At 28.6% G+C, this 22,487-nt stretch overlaps 1 protein-coding gene across 4 annotated transcripts in view; it reads left to right on the top strand.

Moving 5' to 3' along the window:
• Nucleotides 1–22,487, top strand: part of LOC107453006 (uncharacterized) — a 195,213-nt gene that overhangs the window by 62,013 nt on the left and 110,713 nt on the right. The window contains exon 1 of one of the 4 annotated variants that reach the window (XM_043048231.3): nt 5,473–5,774. The exons of the other annotated variants lie outside the window; for them this stretch is intronic. The gene's annotated coding sequence lies outside the window, so the exon portion shown is untranslated. Of the gene's footprint in view, nt 1–5,472; nt 5,775–22,487 lie in introns of those variants that run through there. 4 annotated transcript variants of the gene reach the window in all.

The following is a 22,487-nucleotide window of genomic DNA, read 5'->3' as shown; positions in this document are numbered from 1 at the left end:
TTTAAACGAATAAGTATCTTTACTTCTTAGTACATAGTTTATTTTTTATTAAAATATACCTATTGCCAAAATTAATTGAGTGTTATTATAATCAATAACAGTAAGGCTATATTTTGCATTTAAATTTTTCTAGCTAAAAGATTTAGCAATATTCTATTAAGTTCTGCTTTTTACTATAGAGCAATATTCTTCTTAAATTCTGCTTTTTACTACAGAACATTTTTTTAAAAAAATTTCTATTTCCATTGGTTTCAAATTATTTATTTTCATCTAAACAAATTTTATAAGCATAACTATTAAAGAAAATATATTTTGACTTCTTTTTACATTTATTAAATGATATTTAAGTTATATTTGCTATTAAAATAAATTTTATACTTAACTGGAGTCAATCAAGGCTCACAGTTAAAATATTGAATTCAGAATAACTGTTTGAAATTCTAAAGCAATATTAAAAACTAACTTTTTTCACTATTGCAAAATAATTCCTTCGGCGAAAAATGTTTAATGAGTTTTTGTCTAAACTAAAAATGAAATAAGAATTTAAAAAAAAAATATATTTTGGTGAAATGTTAAACTATTAACCGAGAAAAATTTCTAGGTTTATATTCATATAAATAGAATCGGAAACTAAATTTGTGTTAATACAATAAAAGATTTTGGGATCTTTTATTTGAATAGCTTTTAATTGAAATTAAAATATTGCATATTGTCATATATAATGCAATTTACAAATATTATAATATATAATATACAACTATATAATAGATTGAGTATCGCCAAAGCATTAAAATCATTGAAAGTCGAGACAATCAAAGTTGTTGGTGAGCAAAGGGAGCAGATGTTGCACCTTCCTGATGTCTTCAATGATAATAAAATAAATAATATTTTTACGCAGTTTTGCAATAAATACGCATAATGTAATGTTTCGAAATTTAGTTTAAATGGGGAAAATACGCCATATTGCAATAGTACGCCCTACGAGGAAAGGGTTATTTACGCCAAAAGTAAATATCCCTTTTCACTGGAAATTATACCTTACCCAGTAACGCAAAGTTTGAATTACTAATTACAAGAAGTTTGCCGAGTGAATGGAAAAGGTGAAAGAAAGGATGGAGGGAAGGGTGTTGATTGATTGCGCTCCATTATGACACTCAAAGTGTTCTATAAGGTTGTCCTTCTGAATGCCTGATGAGTGAACAAGATAGCTTATTAATATACATTTAGTGAAGAATGTCAAGTCTATGTGGTAAAATAATTGACTGCGTTCTTTAATTAAGTTGTTTGTCTCTACATCTTGACGAAAAATTCTTAGAAATTGGAAATTAATGGTTTGAAAAAAAGAATGATTACTTTAATTTGTCACAAACTAAATTTTACAGAAAATTTTTTTAAGCTGTTATTGTATTATTTATTCGAGGCAATTTTTATTTTAATATAAATTCCTACGGAATGTTCTTAATATATATTCTAATAATGTTTTTTTAAACAAGTCAATAAAATATACAAGAAAATTGCACCTTTGAGTTGGTAAATTAACATATAAGAGAGTGGAAAAAAATGATTAAAATATTGCGAAGTATTAGAGAGATTTATAGATAATATGGGTTAGATAAATATCGGTTAGTTCTACCCCACCTCCTGACGACACCATCGACACCTTCCCCAACGGGTTCCAATATTAAGATGGAACCCTGCTCTAACATGGCGTTTACATCAAGTGACGTATGTTTTTCAGTGAATTTTAATAACAAAATTGTTCATTTAAATATATTAAGGGTCTGGTCTGGATATAAAATAATAGCAGCATTGATTTAATATATTTGATATTGACTGATATAATATCATGGTTGAATTTTCATTTTATTTATTTATTTATTCTTTTTCACTCTCTCTTGTCTCTCACTCTTTTTCACTTCTCTTTTTTTCCTCATTCGCGTCTGGTAAGTCTTGAGAGTGGCTTTTATTTCAATCTTTATATTTAAAGTAAGTTTTTAATAAAGTATATTGTATCCCTAGTACGTTAGTAAATAAGTTTCTGTGTATTAAAAATCTTATTGACAGAAAAATATTTTTCTGTATACATATTACTGCAGAAAATGAAATGCTAAAGCATATCAAAAAGTAATCCATGAAAAAATATAGGTTTCAGAAGAAAAGATTTGGGGAAAAAATAATAGAATTAAAATTAAGAAATAAATGGAAAAAGCAAACATCAAAATGAATATTTCTTTAAAAATTTACGTGAGTATTTTAAAGCCATGTATATTTAATAATGATTTTTCTTAAACCATTAGATTTATTTCAAAAATATATCTATGTTATCGATTACAGTAAAATTTCAGCTTTATGAATTGAAACAATAAAAATTTCCTAATCTGTTTTTAAAAGTCATTATACTTATTTTACAAATATATAGCTATGACTTTGTATAGTGCAATTTTAAATTTATGAATTTTAAGACGCATACATTTCATAGTACTTTTCTTAAACTATCAAGCTCATTTCATAAATATGCTACTTTGACCAATTATACTAAAATTCCAATTTTAAGAATTTAGTCACGAGCTTCTTTTTCCGTAAAAATGACTATATTAGTAAGATATTCGTAACAATAAAAATCAATATAGATGAAATTACTTCACTTTCAAGCAATGCAATAATAAATTTAAATATTTATCAAGATAAAAATTAAATGTACAATAAGACTAATAAAGAGAAACAGATCTTCCGATTCTTTTACAATATCAAGCAATGTTTTGAAATTTACATAAATGCTAATGAAGTTGGGAAAGTAAAATAAGATATTTCCATTGCTTAAAAACTGAAATGGAATTTTCTTTATTTTTCTTCAGCATTGCAAATTTCATTTTGGCTGACAGTGTGTCAAAAAGAGTTTAGGTATGACGTTAAAGTTTTGATGAGAAAACTTCTAAGCAATTTTGATATTTCATTTCATTTAAATATTTTATTTTTAACATTATTTGCAGTATTGTTCAATAAGTTCTTTACATTTAACATCCTTGACATTTTAGAAGCAATTTAACTGAAATTTATTAAATTTGTAAGAGCGTTCTGAATTTAAACTTTTAGAATTTTGATTTGAGGTATTCTAATCATGATTATTAAAGAAAATATTAAGTATCTGTAATTTTTCGCTTAAAAATTTTAATTTAAATTTTTTAGACAAGCATTTTTAATTTAATGCTTGTCCAAAATTTAAATTTCTGAATTTGCAATTTTAGTTTTTTTGTTAAGGGATAGGTAAAAATATTAGTTAGTGGAAACGTGAAACTTTTTATACCATATGATTTAAGATTTTTTTGATATTTTTTAACGTAAATAAAAGAAATACAATTAGGCTATGTATATTTTTTGCCTGAAAATGTCTTTGAAATGTTTAAAATAGTTCATTAATATTTTGAAAATGGTAATAATATGCTAAAAGGGTTAAATGTTCGATCGCTCTCATAACTAAAACTATTGATATCATCTTTCTGATTGCGGCTTTCCGTACTGCAGATTTCAACAATTAACGTTCAAACACATAAACTAGATATCCAGTGTTCAAAATAAAAGAATAAACCAACCAAAATGACTTTTGATTTAACTATCGGATCTGCACGTTATAAGACTCAATCGTAATTTATCGAGTAGGTGACTTCAAATATGCTGATAATTAAGTGCAAACGATATTTTGAGTTACGAAATCAGGTACAAAAATTTACTTTCTTTGAATAAACATACTTTTTTAATGACGAGATCAAATTTTTGACCCCCAAAATAGAGGGGGTAGCCGCAATCTAGAAAATATGGTACCAATAGTTAGGACAGGAGAGCGGTTTACAGTTTCAACCCCTTAATGTTAATTATATGTTAGTGTATTTTGTCATATCCCGTGATCTTTTTAAGCAAATTATAAAGCAAAAGCAAAAAAGTATAAAATTTGATCGAAATCGGTCAAATAGTCCCAGAGATAGCAAATTTTAAAAAATACGATTTCTCAGGAATCATTCACCGATTTCTCTCAAATTCCGATCCGCTTTCTCAATCCGATCTGCTTTATTTAAAATGACGTAAAAATTACATAAATTAAGATTCAAAATTTTTTTCGACAATTATTAAATAAAATAATAATTATTTATTAAAATTATTTTTTGCGCGGAATTATCTTTGGATTAACTAATATTATAGCTGTGTGCCAAATTTTTTTTAATTCGCTTAAAATGTTCTCGAGATATGACAAAATACGCAAAAAATATTTAGAGGACCAAACTTTTGTCAGCTTTCTTGACATAAGTATTGGAGCCATATTTTTTAGATTGCAACTACCACTTTATTTTGAGAATCAGAATTTTGAATCCAACGATAAAAAGGTATGTTCATTCAGAGAAAGTAAGATTTTTTTGTCGGATTTCATAATTTAAAATATTGTCTGCTCTCATTAATTATCATGTTTGAGGTCTCCTCCTCAAACCACCAGGATTGGGTCTTAGAGCGTGAAGTTTTGATCATTAGATCAAAAGTTTATCAGGTTCGGTCGATTTTTATTTTGCGCTCATATAAAGCATATTACACAAAACTCATATAAAGCATCTTTCATTAGACGAAATTTTTTATGCATTACTGCATTAATTGTTTTAAATAATTATTTGCATATATTCATAACTGGGCCTTTGAATTTTAGAGCCATATTAGAGTAATTAAAGAATTCTCAACATATTAATTTTGTTGCATGATTGATTAAAAAATCAGTTAATAATTTTTAAATTAATGATAGGGTTTTTGGCATAAGGAGGTCACACGGAATGATATTTTATAATGATTATTTAATGATATTAATGGTATTATTTATTGATAAATTAAATGAACGCAATGGTAAATTTGTGTTAATTTAAGCTACCATTTTTGTACTAAATAAACGCTGAAAAAAACTTTAAAAGAAAAACCTTGATCTTATTTCTGATTTAGATTGCATTATGCTTATTCGCTTTGTTTACACACTGTAAAATTATCAATTATATAAATATAAGAAATTATCCCAAAACTGCCCTTAAAATATTTCGTTCTTTCCGCTTCAGATTTGCTATACACATTTATTTCAATTACAATTATTTTGACAAATTTATTTAAATTACATTGTTAAGAAAATTGACTTAAATGATGAAAAATAATAATTAAAAATAATGAATCGTATAAAGAAGTATAGTATTTTTATTCGAAAAAAGATTAATTCAGTCCTTATCTTCATAAATTTTCATCTTATATTCTCCTCAGCGTTGATTTTGCACTGTTGACTCGCAAATGTTCGTAAATTATCTGAGTCAGTAATAATTAATGTTTTTTTGCCCTCATTTCTGGACTCCATTTTAGTGAGTTTTTTATTTGCTCTCATGTCACGCGCGGAAAATAAAATGCGTAATGAATTGATCACTTTATTTTTCATTGCAGAGACCAAGTATTAAGGTTCTTATTGTATAAGTGTGAAAGCATGAGCTTTCCTTTCCGGATTCAGTTTCTTGTGTGAGTTTATTGATAAGTTAAGGTGCTTCTGAGATTTCTAGATAAATTAATACCTGAAATTTCTTTCTTTAAAAAGCGTTCGATAATAAACTTATCAAAATATAATAAATGATAAAGCATTTGTATACAGATACTACCTATATTATTTAGTCAAGGTGTATTGAAACTAATTTGAAGACGTTTGTTTAAAAAGCTGAAAAGTTGAGACAGAAGATAATTGATATTTCACATAAGATTAGAGAAGAATAAAGGTAAGTTCTGATTCTCTCTCTCTCAAATTTCTATACATTAAGTGTATTAAGATAGTAGTGAAAGCGAAAGCGTAAACTTTGCTTTTTGGATTAAATTTCTTGTGTATGTTTGTTATGAGTAAATTTGTTATATATATATATATATATATATATATATATATATATATATATATATATATATATATATATATATATATATATATATATATATATATATATATATATATATATATATATATATATATATATATATATATATATATATATATATATATATATATATATATATATATATATATATATATATATATATATATATATATATATATATATATATATATATATATATATATATATATATATATATATATATATATATTCATTAATTGCTTTAAAATTTATTTCGAAAATGCTGTAAATTATAAAGCAATTAAATACGTTCGATACATATGCAGATTTGCATTCTAATTTTCAAATGATTCGAAAGTATTTTTTTAATGAGCTACTTTGAGACAAAAGATAATTGATAGTTTACATAAGATTGAAGAAAAGTGGAGTTAGTTCTGATTAAGTTTCTAATATTTAAGATAAATATACATTCTGCGTTATAATTGTAAAAAATACAATTCTAATCTTACAATCTCACAATTCTAAGGTTTATATTTAAATGATTCATAAATCTATAGCGATGTGGTATTAATTTTATTATTGATATGAGGATCATCTAAAAACAAATGTTTAAAATTTCAGCTTATGATGAATTTTAGAATTTGAATTATTATTTGCGTATTTATCTTTTGCATAATCCATGAATAATTGATATGTTATAGTTTGACACATTTTAAAATTAGGGAATATAATGCTCTTCTGGCAGTTTTTACTTGATAAACAATAGAAATAATTGATATGAAGCTACTATTATTTGCTTTTAAACTATTTTAAATTTTAAAAATACATCTGATTTCCCAGTATCGCCTTGTTTCTAAACGCTCAAGGTATTTACTGCATTCTATTATTAAATTATTATTATGCCAATACTAATTAAATAATGAATAAAATGTTAACTTAAATAATTATTAATTGAAAAAAAAAGTAGTCTACCTTATTTTAAATTATAAAATGCTACTATTGATTAATAAATTTCGAATAAAATGTTACCAAAATCATTTTCATTAATATGAAGAAAATATCAAAATGTTATTAAATTACTATTAATTATTAAACTATGAATAAAATGTTACTAAAATCATTTTCATTAATATGAAGAAAATATTGAAACGATTCAAAGCAGTCTAATGTTTAAAATTATTAAAAAAGAGAAAAAAGTAGAGAGCTGTGGACAATATAACGCTTTTCTCACTTTCTAAGAGGAACATTTTTACGTCAATCTGTTGTTGTTTTTACTTATGCCTCTTGTCAATGCATGCAAGCCGAGCCTTTATGTCTCAAGGGATAGAGCGTTCGTCTTCCAATAAGGTTATCCTGGTTTAAATCCCAGCGTTGAATGGTCGATGCGAATTCTGCTCCTGGCTTGCACCGACCACACTGCTGACTTAAAATATCCTCAGTGGTAGACTAACCATGGGTTAGAGTCCCTTTGCCGTCAAGCTAACCATGGGAGGATTTAGTGATTTTCCTCTCCATATAACCTAAATGCTGGTTAGTTCCATTAAAATGTCCTCCACAAAGGCAAATTTCTCCCACTACTTGATGCAGGAGTTTCCGGAGTTGGCATTATTAGTTGTAAACCTAAAATTGGGTTGGCTGTTGAATGATGGTTGTGAAATAAAATACACGCAATCCTGTTTTTGAAATCAGGGGAATCTTTATGGCTGAGGGTGCGATTCTTATTTTTTGGTGGAGCCACTTATAGTCACTTATATACGACTTCAGCCACGTTTACGACTTCAGCCACAGCCTGTTTTAGAGGGAGGACACAATCATACTTAATTCATTCATCCACAGATCATATTTTTGACCTAAACCAGAGAACGAACATTCTCCAATTCAGCACCTTCAGAGGTATTTTATTTATTTTATAATCGTCATTGAACAGTCGACCCAATTTATTGGGTTTACGACTACTAATGTTTAACTCCGTAGCCTTGTTTTGAAACCAATCTAGAAGACAAGGGAACTCCTGGATCAAGTATTAGAAGAAATTTGCTTTCTTGGAGGACTTTTTGATGGAACTAATCCGCATTTGCGAGGAGTTACATGGAGAGGGAAACCATGAACACCTACACAAACACGGACTCTAACCAATAATCCGTCTACCACTGAGGATATTTTACATCAGCACACCAGTCGGTGCAAACCGATGCAGATTTCGTATCGACCAGCCATTGCTGGGATTCGAAACCGGTTCACCTCATTGGAAAGCGAACGCTCTATACCCTGAGCCATCATGGCTCTTCCAGAGGTATTGATTAGTTATGGGAACTGTTTAACAGGCACCAGTTACCATTTAATACACGGGGATTCTTCGGTTGACGAGAATCGAACTCTCGTTCTGATAAATACGAACACAAAATCCTACTAACTAGGCTATTCCGGTCCCATCAATCTGTTTCTTAACATTGTATCCAGATATGTATTTTCAAGCAGAATATTGAAAAAACATTTTTTTGCATGTTTAGTGAAAACATGCAGTAAGATGGTGTTTTTAACTAAAAAACTCTCTCCTGAACAATTTGAAAATGTGGCTCATTACTCGGAGAAATAAAAAATTCTGCTAAAATGACCATACTGTAATGACATTTCTGGTAAAAAAAAGATATGATAATTTTGTAATATATATTCGAAATATATGGTATTTAAACCATTCGTTTGTTATTTTTCCGCTCATAGTGTAACGATTTAGTGGAAATTCTGGTTTTCAAAATTATTCTAATTAAATATTCTTTACTAAACATTTAGTAAAAAATACAAAACTGTAAAGTAAATGTAACTTTTATCCTATGCTCTAAGGTATCAAGATAAAATTGTAAAATTTTACCGAATATATCATATTTTATCACATATTAAAAACCATATTTTATTGTTAATTTTAATAAATCCATTTCCTGAGCTCTTCGGTAATAATTATAAAGTTTCCTGGTGTTCCCATAGTGTTAGAAATACGGTAAATATTACCAAATTCTGGTAGTTTTGTCTGTACTTTTTTTCAGTGCACTACAGTGCCCAAAACCTGTAATTACTTTTGTTAGTAAGTTAAATTTAAGTAATTTAAAAAAAACCCCAATTGTTTAAATGTTATATCCGTATCGGATTTTGATTAATAAAAATTGATTCTACTTTGAACAAATGAATAAAACTTCCATAAACTTTCTTCCTTGGGTTCTTTTCAGATATTCAACGTAAAATAAACATTTGAACATTCACCATGTTGACTACAGAAATAAAAATGCTCTGTGACTCATCGACATTTAAATAAAACGCATACGAAAGATAAGTAATGTAAACAGATATCAACACCCTTTGGCGAATTTTCTCACCTGTTTGTCTTGTTCAATGTTGACGTCCGTGACTAATAGGTTAATAAATAATTCAGTGAATAACAAATAAATCTTACTCAATTCTTTTCCTAAGATATTCAAGTTGGAGAAGAAATCGAACTTCTCTGAAAGACGACTTAAGAAAATAGCTCTTTGTGAAACAATGTCTAACCACTTATTTGTCTATTCAGTTTTGAAATTCGTAGTAAAAAATAATGTAGGGTAAACTATCCAGTGAAGGAACACTTAAGTTTCGCTTGCCTTTTAAAAAATCACATTAATTTCAAAATTCGTAATTTTAGTCAAATAACAGTGTCAACATGCTTATTACTAATTGCAAATTATGTAAAAATTTTTTAGAGAACTTACATAAAATTGTTTTAAAGTTTTGGAGGTTCAAATAACAAGTTGTAAGAAGACCAAGTGAAGGAACAGCTCTTACCAGTGAATGAACACCCAGTAAAGGAACACTTAATTTTGGTTATTTTTTAATGGTCTTTATGAATTTATAAGGCATACAAATATTTAAAAACAAGCCTATTCTTGAAATTATAACATATAAATACTTGGAAAATGTTAACTTTTTTTGTAATCATGAATTGAAAATTAAAGTGTCAACATATTAACACGTACTGTTCATTCACTGGGAAATCTATGCCCAGTAAAGGAACATGCCTGTTCCCTCACTGGTTAGAAGTTGTTTTTCGCATTTTTAACATACTTTTGATGTGGAACATCACTTAAGGTACAAGAAAATTAAAGTTTATCTTTTATTTTCATTAACTAAGAAAAAAAACCAGTAAAGGAACACTTGTTCCTTCACTGGTTCTTCATGGTGTGGTGATCCAGTGAATAAACACCCTCTTATCTCAGTACTTTATTATGCTATGATGCTTAAAAAAAAATAAAACGTAACTTCAATAACTATATTTTGAATTCTCTTTTTCACAGTGAGAAAAATAAAACTATTACATGCAATTCATTCCACTTCAAGCATATAAATACAAACACTCACCTTATAATTTTTTCAAAAAAACAAGGTGTTGCAGAGATAATAACAGATTCAAATTTTTTTCCAGAGAAGTTTATTTGACCAGGTAATCCAAAACATTGCTAGATGACTTCCTATTGTTTGGCAGTAAGCTATTGTTACCAATTAATCTAAAGAAAAACTTTCAAATTCTTATTTTTAATCAATATATATGAAATGTTCCTTAACTGGTTGGTTCATCCTATTAAACTTTTTTTCTCCACAACATTACTATAGAAGGCAAATCTCCGTGCCACTTATCAACTCCTGTGCACAATTGCTTCACTATAATTTTTGTTTCTGGACAGAATACAAATTTCTTCTAAAGTTGAATTTATTCGTGTATGATGCATGCACACGCAGGAGGAATTCTGGTAAAATTACCTTACTGTATGGTTAATACATTTCTTATGTAAAGAACCCCCATAATTCTGGAAATATGAGTCAAAATATGTGGTATTTAAACCATTTATTCAGTAATTTTTCCATTCATATGATAAAGGTTTACCGGAAATTCAAAGTTTACTATTCAACCAATTAAAGTATTATTTTGAGCATATTTTTCTTGATGAACAGAATAAATCAGTGAAACTAATAGTTCAGAAGATGTAATGGTATTTATAGATTTTGAGTTTGTATTTGTTGTATTTGGGCTTTCGTATATTTTCTTCATACACGGAGAAAACACTTATGATAAAATTACGGTACAGAAGGGTAATATCATTTCCGATAAAAAAAAATTACTTTGGTTAATGGAACCAAAATATACTGTATTTAGTTCCTTAATTAGGTAATTTTTCCACTTATATGGTAATGGTTTACCAGAAATTCTGGTTTTGAAAATTATAGCTCTTATTAACACGCATACTGTAAAAAATACAAATCTGAAAGTAAATGTAACTCAATAAATGCTTTTAACGTTATGATCTAAGTAATCATTATAAAATTAAAAATTTTTGCAACATTTTCCAAAATTTATCACTCATGTTAAAAATATATTTTATTTATTAATTAATAAAATTATAAATAAATGTAACTGAATAAAATACAGGCTATCAAACTGAATATTTTTGTGACATCTTTAACTATTCTAATACTGTTCAAATTATCAAAATTTTCCACATTCTCCAAATTTTATCATATATTATAAAATCATATTTTATTATTAATTTTATCAAAACCATTACCAATAAAATTGGGGAAAATTTATCAAGATTTTTGGTGTTTCCATTGAGCCAGAAACACGGTAAATGCTGCCTTATTATGGTAGTTTTGACTATACTTATTTTTCTCAGTGTACTAAAAAGAATTTTAATTGCTTACGCTCATCATTTTTCGTGTTAAGATATAGTTGTGAACATAAACCATTCTTCCAAAATCTAATTTTATTAAAACAAGGCATAAATTTAAAGCCTTGATGTCGTATAAATTTGTTCGGTTATCATTGTAATTTCTACTAAAATTTTGCTTATAGGTTGCTTTATAATTTTGCTAAATGCTTTTTACCTAGGAGATTATTTAATAATAATGTGAAAAATTATTTTCTAATATTATTTTATAATTTTGTATTCATTAATTTAAGTACATATGCTGACTGGCGACAGTTCTGGCGAAACTTATAATAAAAGCAAATATGACTTACTGTTTAATATTATAAAATAGTAAATAAGTTTTACCTTAAGTTTTAAATTTGAAATAATAATCAAAATTCATTTTCATGCAAATGAAAGCAAATTACTTTTAGATTAAAGGTAAATGTTTTTTAGGAAAGCAATACTACTGTAACTTTTCATATTTTTTTTCTGATAACAGCTAAAGAAATCTGCCCTTAAATGGACGAACTCTATTATCACTTTTGGCAATATTTTCATTGATCACGCAATAAGATGTCTTTCTATTTGCTGCTTGTGGTGTTAGACTTTGATAGTGTACAGTAAGAAATAGTTTTTTTATTGCTTTCTTTTTTTTTCAAGAACATATTTACTTCATTCCCAATTGCCGTTATTTTATAATCTGCCTTTTAATTGTTTGGCTTTCGGACAAATTCATTTTGAACGAAATGATAACAGTTTAAAGTTAAAATAACGATTTTAATAAAACATCTCAAACTTTAGTTGTTTACTAAAGTATGTACTATGCGCAAGATAGAAAACTTGAACGATTGCACGGAGAAAACTATTTCAATGACATATTCTAAGTATGATTGATAACGGCGTGGTGCTACTTTTCAATGCAGCGTTGCTTTTATTTTCTAAAACAGATCGGCTTTAAAATTTAACTGAATTTCATTGAGGGCAAGATATTTAGAAAATGCAATACATTTTTTGAAAAATTCTAATGATTTTATTTTTAAATGTTTCAAGGAAATCGGAATAACATTTTAGTAAAATATTTATGACACGAAAAATCAATTTAGATTTAATATTGTTCAGTTTTTAAACAAATCTCTCCGTTGAGTGTCTTAGCGAAAACATGTACCACTTGATATTTTTCAATGATATTTCGAATATTCTGTAGATCTTTGCTTTCTCTCCTTATATACAGTGGTGACCAAAAGTGTGGACATTTTTTGAAAGTTTCATGTTTTTCAACTTTGTGTGCTTGTAGAATATATCAATTTTCACTTAAATACAAACGTTTATATATCAAATTGAAGGTAATTTAATGTAAAATTTAATCATGAATACAGTATTACAATATCTGTATTTCAAAAAAAGTAATGCAGCTAATAGTAAGATCTGTCTTAGATTTGAATTTTTTTAAAGTGATACTTACACAATCAATACTTAGTAGGATAACCCTTATATTTTAAGACAGCTTCACAGCGTCTTTTCATCGAGTGAACGAGTGTTTGGAGTTCATCTTTCGTAATCACATGGTGCCAAGAATCAATTATAGCTTCACTTAGTTGTCTTTTATTGGATGGACGTTTTTTTCGCACAAGAATTTTCAAGCGTCGCCACAAATTTTCAATTGGATTGAGATCAGGGCTGTTTCCTGGCCATGGTAATATATCTATGCCTTTATTTTGAAAGCATGCTTTGCATACTTTTGCTGCGTCGCATGGAGCTGAATCCTGCTGAAAAATAAATGGTGCGTTGTTGGGGAAGAGATCCCTGATGGAAGGCATCGATTTTGGTTTCAGGACAGTTTCGATGTATTTTTTGGCATTCAGGAAGCCATCAATCACTTGAATTCGGCTTACACTATCTGCAGACATACATGCCCAAATCATGACATTTGTTGGGTTTTTTGCAGTTGCTTCAATGCAATCAGGATGAAGTGCTTCACCTACTCTACGTCTCACGTATTTTCTACCATCATTACCAAAGAGCGATATTTTACTCTCATCGTTCCAGATTACTTGCTTCCATTTATTTTCTGACCATTTAATATGTTCTTTTGCCCACTTAACTCGTTTTTCGCGCTGCTTTTGATTTAAATATGTTTTTTTTCCTTGGAATTCTAACTTGTAGTCCAAATCCTGATAACCTTCTCTTTATTGTTCTTGAACTTACTGCAATACCCGCTGCATTCATTTCACATCTAATGGCATCTGATGAAATTTTTCTATCTTGAAGGCATAGCCGTTTAATTTTTCTATCGGCAGTAGCACTTGTGCAATTTTTTCAGCCTGATTTGGCTTTATTTTCCACTGATTTCGTTTTTTCAGAACGTAAACAGAACTTTCGTACACCAGAACAAGTCACTGATCGACCAACTTGTCTTGCAATTTCAGCATAAGAGAGGCCATTTTCTCTCAATATGACAATTCGGCTTTTTTTTGTAGATGTCCAATTAGTCCTTCTTGTTGATAACATTGTTTAAAATTAGTTTAATTTAAAAAAAAGTACTTTAAATATTCTTGTACAAAATTCTTGTACGAAAAAAACGTCCATCCAATAAAAGACAACTTATTGAAGCTATAATTGATTCTTGGCACCATGTGATTATGAAAGATGAACTCCAAACACTCGTTCACTCGATGAAAAGACGCTGTGAAGCTGTCTTAAAAAATAAGAGTTATCCTACTAAATATTGATTGTGTAAGTATCACTTCAAAAAAATGCAAATTTAAGATAGATCTTACAATTAGTTGCATTACTTTTTCTGTAATGCAGATATTGTAATACTGTATTTATTATTAAATTCTACATTAAATTACCTTCAATTTTATATACAAATGTTTGAATTTAAGTGAAAATTAATATATTCTACAAACACACAATGTTGAAAAGCATGAAATTTTTAAAAAATGTCCACACTTTTGGTCACCACTGTATATATATATATATCTATATCTATATATATATATATATATTATTGGCCGAACAAATATTAAATTATAAATAAAATTCAATAAACAAAGAGATTTGGTAATATCACGGACATATTTTGAAAATATTTAAAATGGAAATCTAAGTACTTCAGCGCGAGTTAAGCCACGAGTGATAGCTAGATTATGTAATAATTTGATAAATATTGATAAATATATTGTTTAAAACTATTTAAGGTGTTATGATTGGAGGAGAGGTCAAAGAAACAGAGTATTTAAATACAATTGAGCTGTGCTTTTGGTTTGGTTACCATTAATAAAGTTTATATGTTGTACAAGATAATTTTGAAAAGCTACTAAGTTGGTTGCCAAAAGCGGGTAATACTACTGTGAAAATGAACGAGAGTAAGTTTAAATCTTTAAACTGAAAAAAATTAGTTCCGCATTAGCTGTTGTGAGGAACAATACCTTATTATTAAAGTTTAATTTGGAATCGAAAAGCTTCCGTTTTGTATTTCCTGTCTTTGTTTGAACAAGCTCAATTTAAATATATATGTAACTTATGTGTACGGTATTTCAAGCAGTTGGTTTTATGAATATCTCTCTCTCATAAATGTTGTATCTAAAAATAAATTAAACTGTGCCACAGATAGAAGTTCAACTCACTGGAATATAGTCCTCTTTAGCGTAGTAAAATTCAGACGTTCATAAAATATTTATTTCGAATACTTTCTTGGTAAGCAACCTAACTCTAGCTTGTTCTTCATACTTATTTCTGCAACACCCTAAGGCCGAAAAATGAATATCCATATTTCATTCACAATATTTCATGTTTTTACAAAAATACTTTTGAAATTGTTTTTTTTTTTTAGTTGGAAAGATTTTTTTTTTAAAGGAACTGCTAAATTTAAAATAGATAGGAAAATGAAGCACAACTTTAACATGCATATTTCTTGAAAAAAATTTGTTTTTCATTTTAACTTACGGATAAAGTTACTTAATTTTTAAATTTTAAAATATGTTTGTTTTCTTTTTCGTAAAGTAAATTATTGCTTCTCAGAATTTTTAAATTTATTATTTCGGAAAATAAGAAAAAACGTCTAGAAGTCAGTAGAATTATTTGAGAAACTATAAAGGTTTTAAGCAAATGAAATATATAAGAACATTAGTTCATTTAACTTTCAAGAAGTATAGCTCGCAAAATCTCTGAATAATTGAACTAATGTATGAGAAAATAGAATGCAAGACATTTCTTTTAATTTTTGTATTTTTAAGGGGATTGCAAAAAACATAACTAGTATAAATCTAGCTTTTTATTGACGATTAAAATATCACAACCTATCTTTCAAATAAACATGAAAATATGACTACCTGTTATGTTTTCAGAAATTTGCATAGTATTCTCCTCTAGCCAAATGAAGAGCTGTGAAAGTGACAAAACGCTTTATGATAAACTGAACTAAACTCAGCGGCGCGACAGCCCATAGAGGGCCAAGGCCTACTGTGCCCATCTCAGTTTTCTTGACCTTGGGCTCTGGGGTGCAGGAGCAGATGTTCCGGTCAGGTGGTCAGCCGAACGTGGAACCCCCAGTGTTTAATTCCCAAGCATGCTTGGTACTCATTTATCTACCCACTGAAGGGATGAAAGGCTGAATCAACCTTGCCCGACCCGAGGATCGAACCAGGGACCTGTGGCACGGTAGCGCTTCGTGCTGTCGCTCAGCCACCGGGCGTCACGCTTTATGATATATATAGAAAAAAAATCTGGTAAAATTACCGTATTGTATGGTAATGACATACCTGGTTAAAAAAATGCAGTATTTAAACAATTTTCTTCGTAATTTTTCCTTTCATATGTTAGCAGTTGAACTGAAATCGTGGTTAGTTTACAAACTTATAGCTCTTTTAACCACACATTTAGTAAACAATACAAAACGGAAACGAAAATATAACACCGTAAGATTTTTAAATTTTCTCATAAAGACGAGTCGACTGCATCTTGAATTAATTTATTCAAAAGCTATAGATGCACAACACAGACATTATTGACGCATCACAGACAAATATTAACAAAGACATAACATTTATCGAAAGCCGCCATCCATCTTTTTTAATCTCGACTGCGACTTCTCTTTAGGAAAAAAAAAAGAATCCTAAAAGAAAGTTTTATGCGCCATCTAGTGGCCGGTTTCTTACAGCACAATAAATGGTTTTTATACCTTGCTTTAAGGTATCATGATAAAATTACCAAATTTTATCACATTTACCAAACTTTAACACGTATTATAAAACAAAATTTTGATGTTAATTTTGACAAAATCATTACCAAAGCGCTTCTGTAAATACTACAGAATCTTTCGGTGTTTCCATAGAGCCAGAAACTCGGTAAATGTTACCATATTCTGGAAGTTTTGCTCATACTTTTTTCTCAGTGTACAGACAGCAACTGACCTACTGATATTTTCGTCTCATTCGTTGCCTGGGATATGAAAGAATGCTTATGTAGGAAGGCTGAACTCTATACTAAACGGAAAAAGCCATAAGCTCGAAATGTCTAATGAATTAGTTAGATATTCTTGTGTTGTAAAATAAGTCTGGAAATTGTGCTTTGTTGTATTTTTAATTCTACTCTGTTAGAAATTTTTCTGAAAAAATGGTTATGCAACAATTTATTTAATTGTTATTTTACCATATTCCAACAAAGCAATCAAATAACCATAAATAAGATGGTATTCTAACTGTTAACTATAAAAAAACCCCTATTTTTTTAACTGCTTTCACGTAATACGGTTAAACAACTAGAATTTCATTTTACCATACCAACTAAGCAAACCTAATGAAGCCAATTAGTTCCTAGTATATGTGTTCATATTGTAGCCAAGAGGACTAATCTATCAATCTTAAGACTAACAGGTTGAGGATTCGAGCCCCAGCGTTGACACCCATATATTTGTTCCATTCCCATCAACACATGAACAATTTCCAGTGTCTTGCACTCCCCAATTTGTAACCTTGGGCAGTTAGAAGGCCATACTCTTATTAACGCACAGATGGTAGCACCTTAAAGCTGATAAACTATTTGCAACGTCCAGTTAAGTTGCTTTTTATGTTTTTTTTAACCACTTGGGAGCTGTAAGCAGATTTGAAACCGTTAATGCAAAAATGTGTTTTACTGTAAACTTCTTGGATGGACTTACTGCTGCCGGTTATTTGCCTATAATTTTAGAATGAAAATTCTATCACTATAGTACTGCGTGCTGGTACAGAATCCTGTTAAGAAGATCTTCAATTAAAACTTATTGAATATATGCGATTTGTAAAGCAAAATATTTAAATTCATGTATGGACGAAGAGTTTTTTTTTTCAACTCTCGATAAATGTTCTTAAAACTTAGATTTAAAAGAAAATGTTTTAATGTAAAGGTTATCATTAATCTGGATAATGATAGAGTATACTTTGCGCTACACAGAGAAAAAATGTTGGTCAAAACTACCAGAATATGGTAAAGTTTACCGTGTTTTTGGTTTTATGAGAACAGCAAAAAGCTGAGTAACTCTTAGCGAAAGGCTTTGGTAATGGTGCCATATTTTATTGCTAATTTTGGTAAAATGAAAATTAAAACATAGTTTTGTAATTTGTGATAATGTTTGGTAAATTTGGTAATTTTATCATGATATCTTAAAGCATGGCAATTTTTTTTTCCTTCGATTAAATTTACTTTTCAGTTTTGAATTCTTTATTGAATGTGTTGTTACAAGAACTAATCTTTGGTATACCGTTATCATATGAAAAGAAGAATTACCAACTGAATGGTTTAAGTATCGTATATTTTGGTTTTATTACAAGAATTTTGTTTTTTTTTCTTTTTTTTTTAACCAGAAATAATATTACTATAAAGTACGTTAATTTTACCAGATTTTCTTTTGCCCTACACGCATGATAAAAGAAAAACAATTTGAATGAAGCACAAATTACATGGCTCAAAAGGAGGCATACTATAGTTTCGGGAGCTATAAACTAGTACTTGCCTCAGTCTCGTGACGCGAAACGGATGTTAATATGAAGATCCTTGTTTACAGAACAGAAAATTTGGCAAATTCATTTTTAAGCTTCATCCACGTTGTTTAGTATAAGTCTACTCTTCTTCATATATGGGGAGCAGAGGTTTGTCTTTGTTTAGGTCAATAAATCTTTTTCGTTATTAAGAAAACTATTAACATATATGCTTTAAAAATTCAAAAATAAATACACAATTTGAAATTTTACTAAAAACGGTTTTAAGATTGTATACTAAACCCTGAATGCGATTGCATAGCTCTTCACCCTAAACTCCTTTACGATATAAATGTATGGTGAATGATTCATAACAGGTAATTACATTAAAAAGATCGCAAAGCAAGAGCAATAGCTACGCAACGCATCGTCAAACAAATGAATTAAGTACCTATTAAATGATTGTAAATTAATTTTAAGTACATTAACAAAACCCTATTTTATATCAAATATATTTCATTAATTTATGAATTCCAATTAAATTAACGGATTCAACAATAGTTTTAATTAAATTGCTATTGCTTAGGATTGACAATAATACTGTTAGCAAAAATTCCTGTAATGATAAGTTTAAAGCGTTTTTTTTGGATTTGCATTTTTTGTAATTACATATTACTTATTATCATTTTTTCCCCACACTAATCCCTAGAAACCTTTCAAAGAAATTTATACATGAAAATATTAAGTTAGTAATTGGTTTGCTAAACGTGGGAGTTGTCGATCAGTGTGGGAGTTGGAGGGTTTTTTTTTAAAAACCAAATATGCTATTTTTAAAACTTTAAGCTGGGTTCAATATGAAAATAAAATAAATTATAATTATGTATGGTCTTTTGCGTTGGTTTAAAAATAAAAAAAAATATGTCTTCGCTGTAAATAATGCTATCATACTGCTTTTGTCCTTTTATAAATATCTGATTTTAAACTCCTAGAAAAAATGTAACATGTGCTTTACAGTTACACTTTACTTCCTAAGAGTGAGTAAGAGTTATTTATAAAAATTAATCTCTTTGATCTAACTAATTTCTTAAAAATTAATTTCTTTTATCTAATCAATTCCTTTGATCTATTCATTTCAATTGAATATTTTATTATTGTTAAGTATCAACCATGTCCTAAAAATACTTTTCTTATAATTAAACTTTTAGCAAATAAGTTGAAATGAAAATTTGCATTTTGAAATATATTTCGACTTTAAGAAACACACTAAAAACTAGATGGCTCAATTTTGTACACAGCAGGTTTTCACTCAACTTAAAGTTTTATTATTTTTGCTCATTTATCGACTACTCTAGTCTTTTGCATAATTTATGAAAATTTCAAGTTTGGTTTGTGAAGTAATGCAAGTTTCATTTTTTTGGAAGAATATAAAAACTTTTTTTCTTCAAAATAATGCATGGAAATCTCACTAAGAATGTGGTTTTGTGGTTTAGGAGATTGACAGTGGTTAAATACTCAATCCTTTAATAAAATATACCAATGAATTTAAAAGCAGTTTGCTCAACTTAGAAATTGACAATGGAGATAATATCTTCAATTTCAATGAAAGAGGAATACAATTCTTATAACCATAGTTTATAACACTAGCAATAACACATTATAACAAACTTAACAATAACATAAAGCAACAAACAATAACACTAGAAATAGGGGCATTAGTGAAGAATGAAAAAGCGTTAAGAGAGAGAGAGAGAGTATAGTTTTGTTGAAGAGGAAGAAGTATGCCAGTTTGTCAATGTGAGGGAAGGTTTGTTTCTCCGTCAGTAGCCGCCCATAGTTGTATAGTGTAGTACATGGATGTTCATTTAGGCCATTAATGAATGAATAAAACAATTAAGTTTCCAGGAAATAATGTACAATTCGTTGAATGTAAATTTAGGTTTTATTAATCATAATTTAAGATTTCGACAATGGCCACATCTTCATCAAAAATAAGAAATCCCTTAAAGGGATGAAATTAGAAAAATACTCTCTATTGAGAGATCATGCAGCCAGAATAACATTTCTGGCGGTCAGAAAATTGAGACTGGGGAGGCCCCCAAAGGGCTCCCAGCCTTCACAAATTTGAAATTAAAAGTGAATATAATTATTCCCAACGGACATAGAAAGTATGGGTAGGAGATCCAAAATTGGCGATTTATCACAGTATATCATAGCCAAAACATGGATTTAAAAGAACACCTTGGCGATCACGAGTCGCCAACAAATTTATGTGAATTATTACAACCATGCAACCGAAACATTTAGCCGTTGGAAAATTAGAATAAAAAGTTATAAATAAATTTTTGTTTTCGATTAGAGGCGACAGTGAATTAATATGTCTGCATAATAATGAAATAAAAAGTATCTGTTACATTGATCTGGAAGAGAAGAAATAAATATTTTATGTTCGTTTAAAAAGATTAAGTTTTTGATTTATTTAAAAAAAATAATTCTTCTATTAATAAAAATAAGCTTAAGTAATGAAAGATATTTTAAAAAGATAGGAAATACATATGTAATGCCAAATGTGGCATCACAGTCAATCTTTCTCAAATTTCAAATTCTTACGGTGAAAAAAGAATGTTTACGATAAGTTTGCCATCAAGATCAGCTTCACTGATTTTCAAGGGTTACTTTTTGTTGTAAACTCGGTTGGCTCTATCATTTTATTTAGCCTATACGTGGAAATTATTTTACTCTATCTTTTGCAGATGTTCTAAATATTACCCTGATTATTTTTCTACTCCATTTTATAAATATTTTCGAATTTCTTTCAACTCTTATGTTAATTCCATCAATCTAATTCCAAGAGAGTAATTTTTGCATTTCATACTTCTGTTTTCTTCGTGCTTGATCTGACTCTTCTTCTTTACATTTTGAACCTTACTTCTTCCACTAGGATGCTGTTAACGCGGATTTTGCTCTTGTTTACTTGATTCAACTCTTGCTAAATTACTAGACTCAAACGTCCCGCTTCATCAAATCTTTACAGTGAATTTGTCACTATACCATTTACTCCCCCGTTTGTTACAAAACTGCTATCGTAAGCTCCCGTTTTGGTTTTTAATTCATTTCTAGGCCTGTTAACAAATTAGATTTAAGTTCTTTAAGGATGGCGGGGTACTTGAACTGCAAAAAATTCAGGTACAAAGTATCGACACCCTGGGTGCATTAATCAGTAATATTAATTTATCTTGAAATCCATTTTTACAGTTAAATTCCATACCGTATATTTCACAGTAATAATCATTTAACTATAGTGACTCAGTGATTTTAGAATAAGTATTGCTAAATAAAATTTCTTGTTTCATAGAATTTTATGGTAAAAAGTACGACTCCCAGTGTGCCGGTGAAATATATTGTAATTTGAATTGGGATTTTTTGCAGTGTACAACATATCTTTCCAATGCAACCTTTGCAACATTGGGCAAATCATGGAAGCTCGTTTAAAATTTAGATTAAAGGAACACAATAGATATGTCCTTCATTAAAAATTCGATAAATTATTGATTGCATCTTCATTATTTTTTTTTATACCTAGATTGATTTAGAAAAATTACAATAAGATTTTTAGTTGTTTTTCTTTGATTAGCAGGTTTACGACTTGCTGCGTCATCTGTTGAAAAATTTCTATACTAAAATAGAAACTCTGGGAGGAAAAACTGAGGTCATGTTACATGAATTTTCAGCAGGACCAGTTTTTTTTAGCTTTGATTAGTTTTTTATTTTTCTGTTTTAATTTTTTTTAAACTTTTAGTCTAATTTAAAATATTCTGATTTTTATACCAAAACGTTTCAACTAAAATCTTATTGCTCTAAAAACATATCAATTTTTTAAGGACACTGTACCTCAAATTAAACTTTTATCGAATAAATTT

The sequence above is a fragment of the Parasteatoda tepidariorum genome, chromosome 3, assembly GCF_982258835.1.
Source record: "Parasteatoda tepidariorum strain Cologne lab strain chromosome 3, Ptep-v5.0, whole genome shotgun sequence".
Classification (NCBI taxonomy): Eukaryota; Metazoa; Arthropoda; class Arachnida; order Araneae; family Theridiidae; genus Parasteatoda; species Parasteatoda tepidariorum.
Note: the sequence above shows the minus strand (reverse complement) of the source record. Positions and strands in the feature narration are given on the sequence as shown.